The sequence below is a fragment of the Tamandua tetradactyla genome, chromosome 3 (genome assembly GCF_023851605.1).
Source record: "Tamandua tetradactyla isolate mTamTet1 chromosome 3, mTamTet1.pri, whole genome shotgun sequence".
NCBI classification, from domain to species: domain Eukaryota; kingdom Metazoa; phylum Chordata; class Mammalia; order Pilosa; family Myrmecophagidae; genus Tamandua; species Tamandua tetradactyla.
The window spans coordinates 20,361,258-20,380,765 of NC_135329.1; the positions used below are offsets into that span (position 1 = coordinate 20,361,258).

At 35.9% G+C, this 19,508-nt stretch overlaps 2 long non-coding RNA genes across 6 annotated transcripts in view; one reads left to right on the forward strand and one right to left on the reverse strand.

Moving 5' to 3' along the window:
• The window catches only part of LOC143675980 (uncharacterized), a 62,917-nt gene extending 55,676 nt beyond the window's left edge, over nucleotides 1-7,241 (forward strand). Inside the window, exon 4 of the long non-coding RNA XR_013171730.1 lies at nucleotides 7,142-7,241. This is a non-coding gene — a long non-coding RNA (uncharacterized LOC143675980). The remainder of the gene's footprint in view (nucleotides 1-7,141) is intronic.
• A 1,487-nt stretch (nucleotides 7,242-8,728) lies between these two features.
• LOC143675981 (uncharacterized) lies at nucleotides 8,729-19,304 on the reverse strand. 5 transcript variants are annotated; one of them, XR_013171734.1, is made up of 5 exons: nucleotides 19,163-19,304; nucleotides 18,271-18,648; nucleotides 17,660-17,707; nucleotides 16,937-17,108; nucleotides 8,729-9,032 (listed from the first exon to the last, which is right to left on the reverse strand). It is a non-coding gene; the product is annotated as an uncharacterized LOC143675981 (long non-coding RNA). The 5 variants fall into 5 exon arrangements; XR_013171731.1 differs by lacking the exon at nucleotides 8,729-9,032 and adding an exon at nucleotides 13,735-13,965; XR_013171733.1 differs by lacking the exon at nucleotides 8,729-9,032 and adding an exon at nucleotides 13,735-13,968.
• Between the last annotated feature and the right edge of the window lie 204 nt (nucleotides 19,305-19,508).

Below are 19,508 nucleotides of genomic sequence, written 5' to 3' on the forward strand. Positions count from 1 at the left end.
AGTACTAGATACAAAAACTCAAAAATGGACAGCACAATAATACCTAATTGTAATGTAATTATGTTAAAACACTGAATGAAGCTGCATCTGAGCTATAGTTTTTTTGTTTGTTTGTTTCTTTGTTTGTTTGTTTGTCTTTTGTTTTTTTCTTTTTCCTTTTTTATATATATATTTTTAATTTTTTATTATTATTATTATTTTTATTTTTTCTCTATATTAACATTCTATATCTTTTTCTGTTGTTTTGCTAGTTCTTTTCCTAAATCAATGCAAATGTACTAAGAAATGATGATCATACATCTATGTGATGATATTAAGAATTACTGATTGCATATGTAGAATGGAATGATTTCTAAATGTTGTGTTAATTTCTTTTTTTTTTTAATTAATAAAAAAAAAAAAAGAAAAAAAAAGAATGAAGCCAAACTCATTGGGACTAAGGTAAATCAGAATACAGGATAAATAATGATATTGTCTGTATTTTAGAACTTCACCTACTGAATGAGACCAAAGGAAGAGAGGTTTATTTTGTCCAAAACCTAAGTTTCCTATAGCCCATTGTGATGGTCAGGTTCATGTGTCAACTTGGCCAGGTGGTAGGACCTGGTTGTCTGGTTGGGCAAGCACTGGACTGTCTGATGCTCTGAGGGCATTTCATGGACTTAAATCATGACCATGTTGGCAGCATCCACAGCTGATTGCATTTGAAATCAGTGAAGGCGAGTGTCTTCTGCAATGAGTGACACTTAATCTAATCACCAGATGGCTTTTAAGGAGGATTCAGAAGGAACAGTCATTCTTTCTGCTTCAGCCTGCCAGCTACTCCTGAGAATTCATGAGGACCTTCACTGGAGCTGCCAGCTTGTGCCCTGCCTTTCAGACCTTGGACTCTTACATCCCCATGGTTGTGTGAGACACTTTTATAAACTTTATATTTACAGATATCTCCTGTTGATTCTGTTTCTCTAGAGAACCCTAGCTAATACACACATAATCTAAAAAAAAATTATTTCATATGAGTCATATGTTTTTCCTTTTGAGTCTGCCATATTTCACTCAGTGTGATATCTTCATGGTTCATCCATGCTATCCTGTATATCAGAACTTCATTCATTTTTGTGACTGAATAATATTCCATGGTATGGATATACCATAGTTTATCCATTCATCTGTTGATGGACACTTGGTTTGCGTCCATCTTTTGGCAATTCTGAATAATACTTCTATGAATGCTAGTGTACAAATATCTGTTTGAGTCCTGCTTTCAATACTTTTTTGGTATATACGTAGAGGAAGCATTACCACAAGGTCATATGGTAATTCTACACTTAACTTTCTGAAACACCACCAAATTCTCCAATGTGGCTGTACCATTTTACATTACCACCAACAATGAACAAAATTTCCTATTTCTCCACATCCTTTCCAGTATTGCTCCTTTTTTTTTATAGTAATTCTAGTGGGTGTGAAATAGTATCTCATTATGGCTTTGATTTGCATTTCCCTAATGGCTAATGATATTTCATGTGTTTATTAGCCATTTGTTTATCTTCTTTGGAGAAATGTCGATTCAAGTCTTTTGTCCATTTTCAAAATTGGGTTGCCTATTTGTTGTTGAGTTGAATTAAATCCTTATCAGATATGTGGCTTCCTAATATTTTCTCTCATTCTGTCGATTGTCTTTTTACTTTCATGATAAAGCCCCTTTGATGCCCAAAAGCTTTTACTTTTAATGAAATCCTGTAAATATGCTTTTCTTGTAGTTGCTAGTGCTTTTGGTGTAAAGCTTAAGAAACCATTGTCTGACACAAGGTCCTGAACATGCTTCTCTGTGATTTCTTCTAGGCATTTTATAGTCTTAATTTTCATATTTAGTCCTTGATCTATTTTGAGTTAATTTTTGCATGTGGCATGAGGGAGGGTACACCTTCATTCTCCTGCATATGGAGATCTAATTTTCGCAAGACCATTTTTTTGAAGAGACAGTCCTTCCCAATTGAGTGAACCTGGCTCCCCTCATCAAAAATCAGTTAGCCATAGATATGAGAATTTATTTCTCTCAATTCAGTTCCATTGGTCTGTATAACTGTTTTTATGCCTTTACCACACTGACTTGATTATCGCAGTTTTGTAATAAGTTTTCTTTTTTGGTACATTGTATTGTGGGGTCGCATTTCATTCTTTTTCCATGTGAATATTCCATTACTGCAGCACCATTTGTTGAAGTTTTTTCTTCTTTTTTCTGTTTTTTTCATTGGGGAACTGCATGGATTTGGGTCTCCTGCATGGCAGGTGAGTATAATAAGTTTAAAGTTGGAAAGAATGAGTCCTCCAACTTTGATCTTCTTTTTCCATGTGGTTTTGGCTATTTGGGCTTTTTTGCCTTTCCATATAAATTTGATTATTGGCTTTTCCAGTTCTGCAAAGCAGACTGTTGGTTTTTGATTGGGATTGTGTTTAATCTATAAATCACTTGGGTACAATTTGTATCTTAACAATATTTAGTCTTCCAATCCACTTTTTTAGGACTACTTTGTCTACTTTCAGAAATATTTTATAGTTTTCCATGTACAGGTTCTTTACACACTTAATTAAATTTATTTCCATGTACAAGTCCTTTATACACTTAATAAAATGTATTCCTAGATATTTCATTCTTTCAGTTGCTTTTGTAAGTGGAATTTTTTTCTTGATTTCCTCTTTAAATTGTTAATTTCTAGTGTATGGAAACACTACTGATTTGGGATGTTAATCTTGTACCCACCAAACTGCTGAATTTGTTGACTACCTTTGTTGTGGATTTTCAGGATTTTCTAAGTATAGGATCATGTCATTTACAAGTAGGGAAGGTTTTGCTGCTTCCTTTCCAATTTGGATGAGTTTTATTTCTTTTTGTTTCCTACTGTGCTGGTTAGAACTTCCAGTACATTGTTGAATAATAGGGGTGACAGTCTTGTCTTGTTCCTGATCTCAGAGGGAACATTTTCAATTCTTCCCAATTAGTATGGTGTTATCAGTGAGTTTTCTTTGTGTGCACTTTATCATGTTGAGGAAGTTTCCTACTAGTCCTAGTTTTCCAAGTATTTTTATCAGGAAGGGATGCTGAATTTTATTAAATGCCTTTTCTGTATCGATTGAGATGATGTGGTTTTTCCTCTTCATTCTCTTAATGTGGTATATTATATTAATTGATTTTCTTATGTTGATCCACTCTTGCATACCTGGATTAATTGTTTTAATGTGCGTAATTCTTTTAATATGGAGTGAATTCAGTTACCTAGTATTTTGTTGAGGAATTTTATATCTATACTCATAAGGAATATTGATCTGTAATTTTATTTTCTTGTGGTATCTTTATCTGGCTTTGATATTAGGATATTTGGGTAGCTATAGTTAGTTTCTGTGTTTGTATTAATTTGTATATTTAATCTAGATTTTCTAATTTGTTGGCATAGAGTAGTTCATAGTATCTTCTTATAATCCTTTTTTATTTCTGTGGAGATGGTACTGATGTCCCTCTTTCATCTCTGATTTTATTTTTTTGTTTCTTCTCTCTGTTTCTTTGTCAGTCTAGTTAAGGTTTATCAAATATATTGATCATTTCAAAGAAATTGACTTTTGGTTTCATTTATCCTATTTTTTTAATTCTCCATTTCATTTATCTCTAATCTTTATTTTGGTTTAGTTTACTCTCCTTTTTCTAGGTTCTCTAGTTATGAGAAAAAGCTAAGATCTTTCTTCTATTTTGATGTAAACAGCCATTGCTGCACCCTATAAATTTTGGTATGTTGTGTTTTCATTTTCATTTACCTAAAGATATTTCCTAATTTCCTTTGTGATTTCTTTTTTGACCAATAGGCTGTTAAGACTGTGTTGTTTAATTTCTACGTGTTTGTGAATTTTCTGTTCTCCTTCTGTTATTGATTTCTAGCTTCATTCCATTGTGATCAGAGAAGATATTATTTCAATATTTTTACATCTTTGGAGAATTGTTTATGAAATAACTATGGTCTGTGGTGGTTTGAAGCTATTAGGCACCCCAGAAAAGGCCATGTTCTTTTAATCCATTCATGCGGGTGCAGAGCTTTTGTAGGTGAGACCTTTAGTTAGGTTATTTCAATTGAAATGTAACCCACCCCATTTAGGGTGGGTCTTAATCTTTTACTTTAGTCCTTTATGAGAAGATAAAAGATAGAAAAAGTCCAGAAAGCTCAGAGAAGCCCCCAGAGAAGTTGAGAGACAAGGACACACCCACAGAAGCTGAGAGAGGAAGCCCTGCAGCCAGTGGTTGAAAGCAATGAAATCTGAGAATTAAAGGACAGCAGACACCAGCCATGTGCCTTCCCGTGTGACTGAGGTGTCCCAGATGCCAGCAGCCTTTCTTCAGAGAAGATATCATCCTTTCAATGTCTTAATTGAGACTTTTAATGGCCTTAGAACTGCAAATTTGTAAGCTAATAAATCTCCATTGTAAACACGGACCCATTTCTGATATATTCCATTTCAGCAGCTTTAGCAAACAGAAACATGATCTATTCCAGAAATTACCTGTGTGCACTAGAGAAGAATATATACTCTGTTTTTGTTGAGTGAAACGTTCTATACATGTTTATTAGATTTAGTTGTTTTATAATGTCCTTTAAGCCTTCTATTTCCTTATTTATCTTCTGTATAGATACTCTATACATTATTAAGGTGATCTTTTAGAGACCTCTACTACAAATGTGAAACTGTCTATTTACCCCTTCAAATATGGCAGTATTTGCTTCATGTATTTTGGGGCTCTGCCATTAGGTGCATACATATTTCTAATTGTTTTGTCTTCTTGTTGAATTTTCCCATTTATAAGTATACAGTGCCTTTCTAAATATATACTGCCCTTCTATCAGTATATAGTGACCTTCCAAAAGTTTTTGGTATAAGGTCTATTTTATTTATTATTAGTATAGCTATCCAAACTCTCTTTTGGTTACTATTTGCATGGTATATTGTTTTTTTCACTTTCAACCTACTTAATGGCTTTGAATTTAAGGTGAGGCACCCATAAACAGCATATTGTTGGGCCATGCATTTATATCTATTCTACCAATCTCTGCCTTTTGACTGGAGTTTATCCCATTTATATGTAGAGTAACTACTTATAATGCAGGACTTTCCTCTGCTGTTTTTGTTTTTTGTTTTTTGATAAAACTTATACTTTTTATCCCTCTCTTCTTCTATTAATGCCTACTTACATTTATTTGCTTTTTTAGTAGCATGCCATTTTGAGTCCCTTCTTGTTTTCTTCTTATTCATTTTTCAGATATTTCCTTTGTCACCTACATAGGGCTTAAATTTAACATCCTAAATCATTAAAAATCACATTTTATTTGATACCAACTTAATTTCATTAGCATACATGAATACTTTTTCTATCCCTCTCTTGTCACAGATCATATCTTTGTGCATTAGATGTAGCCTTTCTCTTTTTCTTCTCCTTGTGGGACTCCCATAATGTATATATTGGTGTACTTAATGCTGTCCCACAGGTCTCTTAGGCTCTGTTTGCTTTTTTTCTTTTTTGCTCCTCAGCCTGCATCATTTCAACTGTCTTGTCTTTGAGTTCACTGATTCTTTCTTTTGCCAGTCCCAACACTTCTCCTTGGATAGTCTTCATCTATCTTCTATGAATCAATTTAAAACCTGTTTAAAATAAGGTTGAGGGAGAAGCTTGTGGTACCCTTGCTGTCTCCTCCCCCACTCATTCCCTGGTACAGTATGGAGCCAACCTGTGCTCCCATTGTGGATTTCTGCCCTGTTACAGAAGGATCTGAGTGACACCTGTGTGCATACTGGAGTGCTGTAAATCAGGGCCAATTATCAAGTGGCAGCCTGAAAGACTGAACCAAAGCACCTTCTCTAGCTTAACCTTCCAGAACTTGCCCTGTAGTCAGAAGCATCTTGCAGACAGATAAGGAAGCCTAAAAAAAAAAAGATATGTCAAAGTGGCCTGGGGCAAAGGATTAGCAACTTTAAGATATAAAGGAGCCAGGGCACACTGAGGACAAAACACATGCTTCTCAGGCTAAAGTAGAGATGGAGACTGTGTTCATTCAAAAATATTATGTACCCCAGAAAATCCATGTCTTAATCCTGATCCAATCTTCTGGGGCCAGATCCATTGCTTAGGGTGGGAAACTTTGATTGGATCATTTCCTTGGAGATGTGACACACCCACTTGTGGGTGTAACCTTTTGGTTAGATTACCTCTGTGGAGATGCAACACACAATTACGGGTGTGGTGTGTGGATTACATGGAGATGTGACTCTACTCATTCAGGATGGGTCTTGATTAGTTTACTAGAGTCCTTTAAAAAGGGAAACATTTTGGAGAAACTTCAGATGCAGAAACTTGGAGAACAGTTGCTCCAGAGCTGACAGAGACACAGATGTTTGGAAATGCTTAGAGTACTGACAGAGAAAGCAGATACCTATTCACAGAAAGAGCCCAGCAGACATCGCCGTGGGCCTTCCCATCAAATGTTAAGCAAACCAGAACCCAGAATTGTGTCCTGGAGGAGCTAAATGAAGGCCCACAGCAGCTTAAAGAGGAAACTATTAGCATCAGAAGCCGGAAATAATGAAACTGGGACCAAGGACCTGCAGAAGCCAGCCACATGCCTTCCCATGTGATAGACATCAGCCTTTCTTGAATGGAGGTATTTTTTCTGGATGCCTTAGTTTAGACATTTTTTTTGGCCTTAGAACTGTAAACTTGCAACATAATACATTTGCTTTTTAAAAGCTGCCCCATTTCTGGTATATTGCATTCCAGCAGCTTTAGCAGACCAAAACAGAGACCCTATGTTACATCCACTAGCACTTTACCTATTCCTGACTGATGTGGAGTCATCTCTGGAGGTTCCTAGGAACTTAGTTTGAAAACCATTGGCCGAGCCCTAGATAATCCCACCAGTTCGACAAATGAGGAAGCTCTAATGTCTATATCTGTGAAGACAGGATGGGTACTTTTGGGAGCCACATTTTGATGAGGGGAGTAGAGATATGAAAAGTCACAAGACTTCATAATGTTTGACATTTCTTGGGCTAGAGTTATAACTTTAGACCCTGTAACCTGCATTTCTGCCCCATTTTCTTGCAGTCAGCACCTCCCAGCTTGCCAGCTGCTCTTCAGTGAAGCCTTCTAAGCCTAACCTGCCCCTACAAGTGGCCTCGGCAGAAATCAGTTCACTAAAACAACATTTACTGAAAATTCTAATGACTGTAGCCATGTGTAAGGAGCTAATGAGAAAAGGCAGAGGTGAGGAAGAATATGTGATCCATAGTTTCCTATCCTAAAACAGTCTATGATTTATTGGTGAGAGACAAAGTTCATACGTAGAAGAATGAATTCCTTTCCATTCCTTCTGAGAACTGGTAATATCTATTAATTGAACTAGGATCACGTATGTTTAGTTTGCATAAACTAAGCGATCGCTACATTTATGAAATGTGCACTTTTCTGTTTGTGTAGTCTATTTCAATAGAAATGTTTTTAAAAGATAATTGAATCCATAGCTGTGTCCAAAGACAGTGTTGAATTAGTTTATGTACATTATATCTTCCAGGAGTGCAAAAAGGTGATAATTCACATTGAATTGGACTTGATAGTCAGGAAAGGGGCATCCCTTAAACTGAGTTATAGAAGATGGATAAAGATTAGTTAAGGAGAAATCACAAGGGGCCCTGTGGTTAAGGGCCTGGGAATATCAATTTCAGAGGAGGCCACATTGATCTCATTACTTCTCATCTACAAGAAAAGGAAGGTAGACCCACAGAGTACATCTCACCTCTTTGACAGTTTTGCAAAGCCGTCCCATGCAACTTGGAAAAAAACTGAAATAATTTTATGCCAGTCATTATTTTGCATAAAGTTAAGAGAATTCTCTGTGTATTAGTTCACTGAGAATCACAAATACTTATCAGATGTTGCAGTACAGTTAGAGATAAGACTTTGCATTTAAAATAATGTTTTTATATCTATTATCTCATAGTAATTTTGTGATTTAACAGGGCAGAAATTCTGTGTTTAATTGATAAAGAAATTGAGGTTAAAATTTCATAAAACGATTTGTCCCATGGTAAATAGTAAGTAGTGGAGGTCTCTGATTCCCATCTATTATACTTGTTTACCAGTATAATTTTTTCTGCAGATGAAACAACTTCATGCTCACTAGGTGACCATGTATATATCTCTGCTTAATAGTTCATGGTATCATAGCTGGGATTTCTCCAAATCCCAAAAATCCCCCCAAAATTTCACTTTGCTTCATTTTCTTGCTTCATTATGGTAGCCATTTGAGGGGGATTCATAGGAACACTGCTTGGAGTAGTTTTTCTTGATATTTTGGTGGTGAAAAGAAGTGATACATAGAAATTGAGATTTCCTTCCCTTACCAGGGTTAGTGAACACCAAATCTAAGACTGAAAAAGCTACCTGGGTTGTTTGCCATTAAGTCTGATACTGGCCTCTATCAGTTAGGGTAGTGTGAATTGAAATGTGTTATGAGTATAAAATACACACCAGATTTCAAAGTCTTAGTATAAAAAATTAATTTTTGTAATAATTACATGTTGATTCATAATAATTTGAATATCTTGAGTTAAATAAAATATATCATTAAAGTTAATTTTACCTGTTGCCTTTTATTTTTTAATGACGTTATGCCAAGATTTTTAATTACATTTGTGGTTTGTCTTTTATTTCTTTTGAACATCTCTTGGACAGGTTGCCAGCAGGTGAGATGTTTTTGTTTTTGTTTGAGAGAAAACATGGATAAGAGGAAGAGAAACACTTTGATTCTTCTTTGGGTAACTTCATTTCCATCTACAGTCCCAGCAGTGCAATTTCTCTGAAGTATTGCTCCCAGGATCTTCTTCTTCCTCCTCTTTCTCTTATCTGCCTCCCATCCATTGCACATTTTTTTCTGTTCACATCGTAATTTACTTGGTGAATATATGAGCTTTACTCAACCAAATCTTTTCAGACTTATCTGTATGCAATTTGAAAAACAAATGCAATGTTCATTAAGCAAATGTTCTCTAGGTATTTTTCTTCTCAACAAGGTCAGTGCCATGGATGCTACAGGGTCTGTGTAGGTAGGGTCCGGGAGGCAGCAGCACTCTGACTCTCCCTATGCTTTCCCATCCGAAGGACCCAACCAAATTCATGGGTCCAGGGAGACTAATTCTGAGTTGGCCGAGCTTTCTTTAATTTTGTTTTCTTAACTACTTTGGATTTTTGCCAGCTGTTGTAATACCTCTTTCTTGTAGAGATTTCTTTTATTTCCAGGAAGTATTAAAAATATGGTGTCTATGGGGTTGGATTTGTTTCTGCAATTAGAATAGTTGCAGAATATTTATTTATTGAGATAACATTTGAAAAAACTTTGAAAGCTATTAAATGCTATATATATAAGTGGAAGATATTATTAACCTGATTACTGATGCCTGAAATTCTACTATTAAAGTGTCATTGTTTAGCTTAAGGCTTAATTGTACTTTAAAGCAATGAAACTTCACAAGGAAGTAATTAATTTCCTTGAAATCAAATGTTAAAGAAAATTACTTGAGGACGATTGCAAATACCTTTGGCTTATACTCTTCAAAGGCCCAAAAAAGACTTGTAGTTTTTTCAAAAAAAGTAAAATGCTTTCTGGTAACAGTGGCCAAAGATATATTTTTAGATGGTCTTTTACTAAAGCACATAAATTTCCCATGTCTAACATCTTTTACTGGAAAAGTTTGAAAATAACTAAATGCTTTGCTAGAATATTTAAAATAAATAAACACAGCAGAAAGGAAATAGGGGGAAAGAAACAATAAAAGTAAAAACTGAATTAAACAAATATTTTAAAGAAATAAAAAATTAAAATGAGAAAGGTTATAATTAAATTTTTAAAAACTATTATGTATAATTTAAGCTAATAAATTTGATTAAATGAACAATTTTTTAAATCATTGTAAATATAAGCATCGGCCAAAGAAGCAGATAATAAATACCTGATTAGATCAAATATTGCCTTTGGACTCAATGGATTAAATGGTAAATATCAACTTTCAAGAACGGATACCTCCATATTTTATTAACTTCTTTGAGAGGAAAACAAGCCAAAAAAATACAAGCCAAACCAAACCAAAACAAAAAAACTAGCCATTGATTTATTGTAAAAGTCTAGTGACCCTAAGCCTCAAATTTGTTAAAGATAAGAGCAAATAAACCTAATGTAACTTTTACTTTTGAATATATGTGCAAACCCTCATATTACCAGCTGCTGTTTTTCACCATCTACTATGTACAGGTATGGTGCCAGGTGCTGTTCATTATTTCTTGCCCTAACAATAATGCTATAAGGCAAAACTTATTACCCCTGTTTTATAGTGGAGGAAACGAGTAATCATAGAATTCATGTGTTTGTCCAAGGTTACAAAACAAATAAGAGGGAACTGAAATTTGGAGTTTGAAATTATGTCTTTAAAACTTGTGCTCTTCTCTTTTTTAAAAAAAAAAATCTTGCCCAAAATATATGGATTTGAGAAGTTTAAAAATTATACATTCTTTTTCATTAAAATATTACTTATATAAAGTTATCTTTTACCAACCCCACATTTCTCCCTTCTTCTAGTTCCTTTCTTAATACATTTAGCTATTTTTACCTGGTATTTTCCTCCATCTTTCCAGATAACATGCCTATGCTGCTGTTTCTAAATTAGTCAGTTCATTTAAAAATATCTGCTATGATAAATAAGGATTTAATTTTCCCACATCATTACCTTTCCTCCATCCTCCTAAAACTTGTCAATTTTTTTGTGTGTAAAATCAGTATTTAGAGTTTATTTTACTATGATTTTGAAAATACTGCTCTTTGCTGAAATAAATGGTGCTAAATTACCCTTTAGGGTAATTTCTTTCTTCCTAAAACCCTTGAATTTTTTGAAATAAAAAAATCTCTTCGTTCTCTAGTTGATACCTAATTATTCTCAAACTCTTCAAGAGAATTATGACATTCTACTGAATTTTATGTTCTAATTCCAAGAAAATATACAACAATCAGCTAAACATACAACTTGAATAATTGAGAAGCATTTCTGGGATACAGGAAAAGTATACCTTCCCCCCCTCCCCAGTCCCAGATTCCTTGGATTCAAATTCTACTCTCATGGTCTGCTGGTGTTCACTGCCACCAAAGCCCTGAGAACAGAGAATGATGGGCTCAGGTCAGCCAACTTTCTATTCGGGGTGCAGTGTGAGATCCAGAAGACCTCCATGGCCATGTTTAAGGAGACCTTCATCTTTTGGAGCTGAAGAGCAAACCATGCTGCCAAGCAGGCCCAGGATATGACTGTGAGAGTGTCAAAGATTGAATTCACAGCTCTGGATGTCCCTCATGCTAAGGTGAGAGGGAGAGCAGGGACCCAAGCCCTGGGATGGCAATGATCTGGTGGGTTCATATGATACCCTTTCAAATCCCAGATTTCTCTAACCTAGCAGAGCTTAGCAGAAGTGACCACCTCCCCTTTTCTAAAGGAAAACAGCCTCCCTTGGCTAGACGTCATGTAAAACCTCACGTCTGCTGGATCTCTTGCACAAATGCTTTAACCTTCTCAAATGTGTTCATAATCTCTCCTTATTGCTTTTAGACCAGTAACTAAGGTCAAGTTTTAGCATGGCCCTTAACTGGGGAAGTGTATCACCTGTTATGTGATGAAAGAGAAAATTCACCAAAGAAGCTGCAGAAACTGGCTAACGTGGACCAAAAGAATAGGAGACACTCTTAGGATTAGGAATGCATTTTGAAGGTTCAGGATGAGAAATATGGAATATAAGGCTGGATAAAGGAGCATTTATTGACCTAGAACCCTCTTGAATGATTCAGGATTTAACATCCCAACAAGTTATCCCTTGGCAGAGATGAATGATTTAGCCGGTTGGTGTTGGACTTAGAAGAACAAGATTAGGGCCCAGGGATGTGTCCTCTTTGTGACTGATAAATATTCTGGAAATGTGGTTGCCTTTCCTGCCCATAGTGCTTTGATGAATACCACCATCTGAGTTCTCTCAGAATGTTTGATTTGTAAAAGTTCCTGTACAACATTACTGTAGAATGAAGGACCCACTTTACAGCAAAGCAGGTATGTAACAGTAGACACTGTTCTACAAATACCCAGAATCTGCCCATTGATAGAATGTCTGAATGGCTATGGCACAAGCTTGAAGATGGCGCATGGGGGGTAACAAATTAGCCCAATGCCTAATGGCTTAAAAGAACAAACATTTATTTATGCTAATTTTATTTATATTGGTGGGACATAGCAAGGAATTGATATCTCAGGCCAAACAACCAGAGAGGAGAAATGTGAGGGAGCCCGAAAGCAGGAAAGCTTTCAGATGACACTGACGCCCCTGTCAAAATCTTGAACTCAACCTCCAGAAGACTTTGAGCAAGAAGCACCCTACTGAGACACTCACCCCAGATTCTTTGCCTACAGACACTGAAATAATATGGGTTTGTTTTAAGCAGCTGAATTTGAGGATGATTTATTATGCAATAATAATAGTTGTGTACTGCACTACACAACTATTAAATCTAGGTTTTTCTTTTGTAAAAGTAAGCCAGGCTTACTTTTTTAGGGCCAGATTATATATCCAATCACTAGTCCCAAAGAATAGAACTGGGATTCAGGGAAAGGCACCCTTTCCTAGTCTCACAACTCTAGGGAGAGGATGAATCCAATACAGACTGGAACTTCATCACCATGAAAGAAGAAAAAGATGTGTAGTCACACGCTGTTCTCAAGGATAATGATGAAGAGTGATGCTTTGCCTGCAAAGGCAGTGCTGTGCCTGGAGCCAGGTAAATGCAGAATGATCCAAGAATTCTGGACAGAGAGAGGAAGCACAGTGAGACTGTACTTTGTGTGCAAGGCTAGGCCGTTCAGGGGATGGGGAAGATGTTTCTCCCAGACAAACTCTCTCAGCTACAGTTCTACCCACATCTTCCTTTGTGTATAAGGAGGATTCTTAGACCACCATACACTTCTGTTCCAAATGAATAATAATAAAAAGAATGCAGTGTTCCTTCTACTGATGATTCACAGGGCCCATTATTCAGGAGTCCCAAATTGGCATCAAGGGTTTATTCTGACCCTCAGCAATCCTCAGGGTGTTTTTAAAAGATTTGATTAGAATGTCCTTAAAGATGCCTGGAAGTCTCCAGTTCCCCGTGTGTCCATATATTCCCGGTGACAAATACCTGCACGTCTAGCCCATCCACTGGACGCAGTTGAGTTAAGGTCCCTCCCATTGTGACTAACGATCGAGCCCTGGTGATTGTATGTATAATTTACTGCAGGAAATTTGAAAGCAAACAAACAAGCAAAAACTAATTGAAATGAGCAGATATTACCAGGATATGCCCAGGACCTGCCCACGGTGTTTGGCAACCACTTGTTCAGCCATCCGGAGACAATGGGTTAAACAAAAGAAGCAACACAACAGTTACCAACATTCCAGCTTCTCAGATTAGACACAGTCCTGGCATATAATGATGAAGAGGTCAATTCTCTAGCAAATGATAGGGCTATTGATCTTATTCATCATAAAAATAGTCAGGTAATATCACCATGAGCAGAAGGAATCTCTCATACAGCCCTTAAGTATCAAAGAAAAGATCAAGTCTGGAGAATTAGGAGCAGGTATTTCTTTCATTGGCAAGAAAATTGTTTTCTTGGGTGTACAAGCTGAAGAATGGAAAATATTCAAGACCTTCATTACATCCAGCAGTTGAGTGGAGCGTGAACAGACTGTACTGAGCACTCGTGTCTCCTCCGGTCAGCCAGGCTCCTGCTGTGTGCCACACACTGATCTCAGCTCTTCTTAATCACTTTCAAGTGGGAGAGATGATGAGATCATCTGGAGAATTTTCCCTGCTTATAAAATGAAGTTTTAAGTGCATCAGAGGAGCAGTGATGTTAATTTTTTACAACCCATACCTGGCTTAGTTGCTACGGTAATTAATAGTTGTGCATATTTTAGGGAAAATCAGGGCCCAGAGCCTAATTTAACAGTGGATGAAAAAAAAGCTGCATTCCCATCTCTAGCAGTATAGCATTCTAGATTTTCTGAAAAGCAATCCCATTGACTTTCTGAAAGCAATCAGAGATGAAAGGTAAAACATTTTTTAAAAAATAACTTTTAAAATGTATTAGTGAGCAAGCAATAAAATAGGAAATGCTCACAAGTTAAAAATAAAGTGAGAGGAAAAAAAATCTATGGAAATCAGGGAGCCTGCAACGATGGCATGTGTCAAACTCTGGTGACTATGGGTTTCTATTTTACCAAGGCCTGAGGCCTGAAGGGGCTGGACTCAAGAATGGAGCACCCCCATATTGCACAGATTAATGGAAGACCCCTTCACAAGACAGGGGTCCTGAAATGCTGCATCTCTAGTGTCGGGGTGACTTAGAAATAAATACACACCTCAGAGAGTACAGCAAGGAGACTTGTCTACCTACATTTGGGGGCTGTGTGGGAAAAAAATGAAAATTCATAAATGAAATTAACCTTTTCATATGGGATGGGTACCTAAATTCACATACCCTACATAGTCCAGAAAATGTCAATCTACGTTCTACCTGGGAATTCCACAGCCACATGAGAGCAAGCAAATACAAATTTTCTTTGGAGGAATGCAACTTCAGCCCAGGACTTTGTCCCTTGAATAAAGTTCTAAAGAAAATGAGCTCATAGATTACACAGACATCTATATAAATACACACACTCATATGCAATAGACATAAAGGATATTTCAGTCTGAGTCAGGGCCAGTAGAAATCATAAGGAGCAGAATCAGAGCTCCCCAAGTCTAATATTCGAAGTTTCAGGCTCAAAATATAAAAGAAGTATGGTTAACATTTTAAAATATGAAAGAGGGGATTGAAACTACAGTAAGAAACAAGGGCCATACAAATGAAAACTGAGATGTAAGAAAATAGAAATTATAAAATAGAAAACCAATATTTAAAATTAAAACTCAAGGGATGGATTAAAACTCAAGGGATGCAGATTATACAGCTGAGGAAAGACAATAAACTGGAAAACAATTTTGAAAAGTTTATCCAGAATGTAGCAGAGAGACAGAGAAATAGAAAACGTTAGAAAGAGAAAAAAGTTTAAGAGACTAGGAAGGTAGAGTTAGAGAACCCAACAAACTTCTAATTGAAGTCCCAAAAGAGGAGAAGATGGAGAATAATGGAGAAATAATATTAGAGATGATAGATGGATAGAACATATGGAAATCTCTAGAATTTGTGAAAGCCATCCATCATAGTCAAATCCAAAATGAAGCTCACCGGTTATTGAGCAGGATAAAAAAATCAACCCACTTAGGCTTATCATAGTGCTCTTCAGAAGCAAAAATAAAATAAAATTTGAAAATTATATTTATGATCTCCTAAAACAAATGGCACTTGGGCAGACAGACGATATCTCCATAGAAACACTGGAATCCAGAAGTTGAGTCATATCTACAACATGGTGAAAGAAAATAAAATGTAAGACTGGAGGCTAAACTTCAATAACCAGTCCAGTGATTTTTCCAATAAGGAGAGTGAAATAAAGACACTTTACGCACACACACACAAAAAGAGATTATATGCTTCCAAAGGATTATCACTAAAAGAAATATCAAAGAATGTGGTCTAGGCAAAAGGAATATGCTTCCATATAGTCACAAAATGGATATTTGCTTTATTGGATTTCAACATTTATTATAAATCTATAACAATCAAAACAGTGATATTTACACAGGGGTTGGCAAATACAAAGACAAACCAAATTAGAAATGAGTGTGTAGAGCTCAGATTTGTGATAGTGACATTCCAGATCAAAAGAGACTGGGGATATACAAAAAAATCGATGCAGGGACATTTGTTTATCAAAATGAAAAGAAAGAAAAAAAGGGAGGAGGAAGAACGGGGGAAGGAAGACGGAAGGAAATTACATTCCTATTCCTCATCACACACCCAAATCCACTTCAGGTCCATTAAAAACTTAACTACTTAATGTCATGCTTAAAACCTTCGTGCTGAAGGTTTTTAACACAGGAGAATATCTTTATTATATTAACTTCTTAACTCAAGATTTCTCAAAAAAAGAAAAAATGCAAACCGTAAAGAGATTGATAGATCAAAAAATACATTAAAAGTTAAAAACTTTATTTATCAAAAACACCCACAAGGAAAGTGAGAAGACAAACCACAAACTGGAAGAAGGTCTTCGAAAAGCATATAAATGACAAGACTAGCACTAAAAATGATAATGAATTTCTATAGATCAATAAGTAAAGTCAAATAACCCACGAAAAATTATCAAAAGACTTGAGTGAATTCTCCATCAGTGTCCATAAAAACATGGAAAGATGCTCCATCAAATCAGTATTCATGGAAATGTGAATTAAAGCATAATAAGCATCACAGAAATACCACTAGATTTAAAAATGAAAAAGTCTGAGTGAGGACTTGGAGTAATGGGAATTCTTATACCGTGCTTGTTGGAATGCATTTGTATATCCACCGTGGAAAACAATTTGATAATATCTAGTAAAGCTGAGCATGTGCAAACCTTTGATTCAGCAGCTCTTCCATCCCTAAGGGGAGACTTCAGTGGGGCCACAATGCTTTTTTTCTATTCTTTTTATGGCTTTGTGCCTTACACGTAAGATATGTTTTTAAAATCTTTTCAAAGTTTAATAAAAATAGTTATTTTTCAGAAATGGCATCCTGAAAATAAAAGTCTATTTTTTGACACAATAAATTAAGTTTCAGCAAAAATCAAGAAAATTGTATTTATGTGCAAGAAGAGCCATTTCTGCTTTCAACTTCTTTAGCTATTTCTTACCTAGGTCCTTGGGTAAAATCTGTCACTTGGGTCAATTCTTCCATTGAAAATTAAAGAATCATGCCACTTTGGTCTTTAAACGTAGACAGTATGAGACATTCTCAATCATTCAGATGTAAAGTGGGGATTGCATACATACACCTATGGCAGATGAACGGGTGGATGAGTGGATCTAAAGAGAAACAGGTGGGCAGGAATGGCCCTTTAGTGGGTTGAATAATGGTTCCAAAAAAGATACACCCATGTCCTAATTCCTGAACTCTGTGAATGCTATTTTATTTTTCAACAAATGGTGTGCAAGAAGGGGATACTCACATAGAAAAAGAATGAAATGTAACCCCGCAATATAGCATACAAAGAAAAAAAATATCAGATTCCAGGCTTCTCAAATCCTGCCCAAAGGAATATGTAATGAGAAAATTTTATCTCATCTTCTCCTGATAATTACCTTGGGCTGGGCCCTCTGCCTGCCAAACCAGGCAAATGGAAAATATTACTGACCACCCTGCCCAAACCATCTTCCATCTATCAAATTTAGTTCCTATCATAATTATTCATTTCCTTATCTTTATTATTATCAATCTAGAATTAACAGCTCTCTTCCACTGAGTTACTCAAATCTTTTTTTTAAATTATATTTGAGAATATAAAGGGATTTTTATCCTCCATTATGTTGTGGTGGAAGAAATATCAAGTAATATGTGAAATGATGAGGTTTTCTACCTCCAAATCCAGGCACATCCCACTTGGCTGCAGTAACTTCATTATTTCCTGAAAAATAACATTCATGGAATCATCAGGACTAATGATCAAGTGGCAAAATAATGTCTGCACAAAGAAAAAATAATTAGTCCCATCTGGAATTTTTCTGTTTAACCATTTATTCCCAGGGCTCCTTGTTCATTTGTGTGAGGAATTTCTAATTCAATTAGGTGTTAACACCTGCAAAAATCTCAGGAATAGAATTTCCTTTAGTGAAATGTAAAATCTACTCAACGAAAAATGTGATTTTACATAAAATCATCACAGGTTTTAACTAAACAAAAAATAATAAGTTGAAAAATCAAAGTCTATATAGAAACTACCAGTTGTGTTTTCCCCATACTGCAGACATGTTCAATTCAGTCAAGGCAGGACAGAAGCACCCCTATTAGGTATGATCTTCATTAAGGATGAAATATCAAAGTGGGGTCCTTTAATATCTGATACCTAGAGTTTGATATTGCATATTAGGGTACTGGTACACTTATTAGGGTGTGTTGGTCTGTTTGTCTATCTGTCTATTTATCTCTATATGGCCTTTTGGATGATGGCCATTGGATGTCAGAGCCAACCTGCTTTCTCCATCCTAAGAAAGATGTTATAAACCTGGCCTCCAGCATCGGCATGGCACCTGCCTCTTCAGTGTGGAAATCACGCAGATCTCGAGGAGTAGCTTCTCTCCCATTCAGACTCTGCCACTGAGACAGGAAGGCAGCTGAGAGGAGCAGGGATTGGTCAGAGCCCTCAGGAGACTTTGGCATGTGGGCTAACATGAAAACACATTTTTCAGGGTAATAGGGAAGCACGGGGTGATGTCAGACTGTGGGGAGCAGCAATTCAAATATTCTAGGCCGGTCCACTGATCCTGGAGCCTTCCCAAAAAATCCTTCTCCAAAACGGTGCTCTGCATTAAAAAGTCCCAGTGCACACACGTTTTCACATTTGAGTGGCTATGAAAAGGTAAGAAGATTTTAATTAAACTGAAAACAATAGCCTTGATTATTATTATTTTTTCTTTTTTTTAAAATTTATTTATTAATTAAAAAAATTAACAAATGAAATAAAAATTAACATAGATAATCAGTAATTCACAATTTCATCACTTAGTTGCATATTCATCATTTCTTAGAACCTTTGCATCCATTCAGAAAAAGAAATAAAACGAAAACAGAAAAAAAATTATACCTACCATACCCCTTACCCCTCGCTTTCACTGATCACTAGCATTTCAAACTAAATTTATTTTAACATTTGTTCTCCCTATTATTTATTTTTATTCCATATATTCTACTCATCTATTGATAAGGTAGATAAAAGGAGCATCAGACACAAGGTTTTCACAGTCACACAGTCACATTGTGAAAGCTATATCATTATTCAATCATTTTCAAGAAACATGGCTACTGGAATACAGCTCTACATTTTCAGTTAGCCTTGATTATTAAGAGTGAAAAAGTGAGTTACCTTTCCACACTCATTTCTTCTCCTATATAATGGGTTTAATATCATCTCACTCATCAGACTCTTGAGGATTGAATTAAGTGAAAGCACATATATTTGAATATAAACTATCAACAGCTGCATGAGTGCAATATGTTCCGTAAGAATAGACCAAGCACCCCATGAAGTAACAAGTAATTACTTTGTAAACGTCATAATCATCTGTATGTGGAATATAGAGCAGCCAGTATTACAAGCTTGTGCTACAAAGAAATTCAGAGGTAGAAGGAGAGAGAAACAAACAAACCTTCTACTTATAGAAACTGATCAACTTTTTAAACAATCACTCCTTCCACCCTTCCTCTTGAGA